The following is a 4,056-nucleotide window of genomic DNA, read 5'->3' as shown; positions in this document are numbered from 1 at the left end:
TCCGCCTTGCTAGGCCCGGGAGCTCCGCTCGCGCTGAGGGCAACGGGCACTTTGAAGCGCCGGGTTTCCTTCCCGCCTCGCAGGGGGGGAAGCCCCGTCCCGCCTCCGAGGGCCGGGCGCTGCTGCAGATGGGGAGCGGTCCGCGGTACTGCCCTTTCGCCTGCTGGGGCGGCGCCGACGGCGCGCTGCTCCTGTTTGCAAAGGGCAGTTTCTTCTTCTGCCGCTGGTGCTGCTGCTGCTCTTGGTGCAACCTGGGCCTGGCGCGTGTCGGGCTCTCCTTGCCAGGGAATGACTTCAGCCGGCGGCCCGGCGCGATACCTATTTTCCAAGAAAGCGGCCCGCCCTCTTTGCCAGAGGATGACGGCTAAGCCCTTCGACGTCTAACAAAGGCGGGAGACGACAGCTGGCTCCCTAATCATCCTAGTGGATTTTGCGCGCTCTTTGATAGTGCTGCAGTCCACATGGGGAGATGGAAGACACCCTGACAGTAGATTAAAGTATATTCTGTCCCAAAGTACTGTAGCCATTAATGTTTCGCAATGCATTAAGGCAGCTTTAAGCTTACACAGGGCTCTTCTTCAGACTAGATCTTCAAGAAGAAATCCACACAAACACACTGACATGTTGCTTATTCTTGTCTGGATATTTCTTCCTAGTGCCTAGCTACACATTTACACACAGTTCCTCCCACCTTTTATTTTACTTGAGAAGCAGCCTCAGAGGTTGATAAGGGAGCAGATGAAATAGCAGTGGGATGATCTTCTTAGCTGAACATCTTCTTGCCCTTTGTCCAGTCAAAAGTACCTACAGTTTGCCAATTTGCTTGCTTGGCATGGGGGGAAATGTATTTATTTACATATTTTAATTGTTAGTTGAACTTTTATAATGACAAAATAAAAAATTTCCTTCCAGTAGCACCTTAAAGACCAACTAAGTTAGTTCTTGGTATGAGCTTTCATGTGCATGCACACTTCTTCAGATACACACATTTAATAAATGTATTAAATAATAATACATTTATTAAATGTATTTAATAAATTATTAAACGGAAGACACCCTGACAGTAGATTAAAGTATATTCTGTCCCAAAGTACTGTAGCCATTAATGTTTCACAATGCATTAAGGCAGCTTAATAAATGTATTATTAGATACATTTAATAATGACATTATTAAAGAAAGAAAAACACTCCCAAGGTGGCGTACAATGAAAATACAATGCAATTCCACAACAGCATAAACACGAAAAGCTAGTTAAAATGAACCATGAACATCCTGTACCCCAAAAGTTACCAAACTACAGTATGCAATAATGAAAGCCATCAGCAGAAGGCAGAGACCAGCAGGTCTTCTGGGCTTTCCTAAACACATGAAGTGATGGGAGTCTGTTGGATTACAGCTTGCTTAGCATATCAGAGATGTGAGGCAGCATCCCAGAAATATGGGATCTCAGTATCTTTGTCTTTGCAGGGAGAAAAGTAGCTTGGGCAAGGTGATTTTGAGTAGGCAAATGGCAGGAAGGGAAAGGCCTGCATTTAAAAGCCTGCTTGTGCACTCTTCTGGTAAGAAAGCCTCTTAGCCTAACACACCCACCCCTTCTGATCACCAGCAGCAAAGTATGATTATTACACCAGGAAGGAATAGCTTAAATAGGGTCCCCATATTTCCAAAGGCAAAAATCAGGACAAAAAAAGTTTCTTTGGGTATTTTTCCAAAGTTGTTGAGCTTTTTTGTGAAATCTCAAAAATCTATAATAAAGTTTTTGAGCTATTTCTAAGCAAATTCACCGATAAAGTACGCTACAGACATGGCTTCCCATACATCCAAGTCCCCGTCATTGTCACTATCGTCTCACAGCTGCCTCCAAGAGCAGACACAGTTTACGATGGCCAAATGACCCTAAACTAACGTAATATTCAGGCCTCAGCTACCCACCTTCAGTTCCCTGGTCTTTATTTCACACCTCCATCTTCAATAAACTGAAGGGTTTTTGTATTTTTGTTTTTTTACCTCCATTTACTGTTCATTCTTTCTGTAATTGTTTTCATTTTCTAAAACAAGCAGTATGTAATAACAACAATACAGATCAAAGATCAAAGAAAGAAAGGAAGGAAGGGTGCGAGAAAGGAAGGAGTGGTAGTATTCCCAAAGCAGCATTATAGTTCCAGAAAGTTTTCTGCCACAAGCACAAATGTTTCCCCAAAGGAATCCATGACAATAGAGCGACTGCCAATCATGTTCCTTTACTTAAATGTATTTAATAAAGGGATGCTGAACTTTAGGGAACTCATCCTTGATTTTAGAATGGTGTAGGGTTCGGGTAAATGGACCATATCTGGAGTTACCAATAGGCTTGCATGTGATCTGTAGCTGACTTCGGCTGAGTTTACTGTGCACATAGTAGCAGAACCTCCAGCCAGCCAGAATCTGTTGTTTCCCAGACCAATAACAATGAGTCCACCTAAATCATAGGCCCCATCTATAAATACCAGTGCTGGATTTACATAGAAGCTAAACAAGATATAGCTTAGGGCCCCACTCTCTTGGGGGGCACCAAAAAAATTAAAGGAAAAAAAACCTGGATGTACATTTCCAAAATATAAGATAAAAAACAAATAAAATAAAACCTACATATAGCAACAGTGTTTTGTGTTGTGTAGGCCCCTAGTAATGGGCCCTGCCTGCTGGCCTGCTCCCTAAAATATCACTGCTTTGCTCATTTCTATATATATGGTGCCTACATTCTGCATGGACTAGTTGCATGGCAACATGTAGCATGTAGCTGCAGACTGCAGTGCAGTACGGTTGAATGTAGGTCAAGCTGTTGTACCTGTTATCTAATATTAATGTTGTATTTTAATCTTGTTTTTAAGTTGTATTCATTCAACTTGTTTTTATTATTGCTTGTTAGCCGCCCTGAGCCCAGCCTTGGCTGGGGAGGGCGGGGTATAAATAAAATTTATTATTATTATTATTATTATTATTATTATTATTATTATTATTATTATTATTATTATTTGCAAATGGCTTAGATACCTATTAGGTCCATAAATTACCCTATAACATATATTCAACACAAAAACAGTAATAATTTGTTGTTAACAAAGGACAGTAGGACATATAAAGGGCCCCATTACCTTCAGTAGCTTAGGGCCTCATCAAACCTAAATCCGGCCCTGATAAATACTGTGATATTGGCTTGGAACAAAACACTTTATTACTTATCTGGCAGATAAACTGACAGCACAGACTTCTAGCGCAACACTGATCCTTATGGGAGCATTTCTAAGACAACACACCAAGAAGAACCTTAGCTAAGCACTAGGAATATAGAACAGCACCACCTAGTGGCTGATGGGGGTTGCTTCTGCTCTTATTACTACAGTGGTACTTAATTCGTTCTGGAGGTCCGTTCTTAACCTGAAACTGTTCTTAACCTGAAGCACCACTTTAGCTAATGGGGCCTCCCGCTGGTGCCGTGCCACTGCTGCACAATTTCTGTTCTCATCCTGAAGCAAAGTTCTTAACCCGAGGTACTATTTCTGGGTTAGCGGAGTCTGTAACCTGAAGCGTTTGTAACCTGAAGTGTCTGTAACCCGAGGTACCACTGTATACTAAAAGAGAGTGCCTTTCAGAACCTGTCATTAAGCAGCTACCAAGGTTACAACATGGTAACAGCAGAAGGTCTCCAACCTTGACATTTAACACTGACATCATTAAGATCACCCAAATCTTTCCCAAAGCACACACATAAAGAAATAAATAGCTATTCTCTGCACCTTGCAAGTGGATTCTTATCAAATTTTCTTGGAGGTGAATGTTCTAGGATTTTGGTTACATAGAGACAGGGCTACGTGAAAATAGGTTTAAATATAGTTTCCACTTTCCAACTATTGCTAAAACCAAACATTTATCTTTCTGGTCCACATGTGAGTATTAACTTGTAGTTTTAGATGGTTTACTAAAAAGGTTAAAGGCACCAGTCTTTAAATGAAGTCATAGAGCCAATTCTCACATATTGTGCTTGGGTAAACTTTCCTTAGTACAAACTCTCTGTG

The sequence above is a fragment of the Podarcis cretensis genome (genome assembly GCF_951804945.1).
Source record: "Podarcis cretensis genome assembly, chromosome: 2".
NCBI classification, from domain to species: domain Eukaryota; kingdom Metazoa; phylum Chordata; class Lepidosauria; order Squamata; family Lacertidae; genus Podarcis; species Podarcis cretensis.
This window is presented reverse-complemented; position numbering follows the sequence as displayed.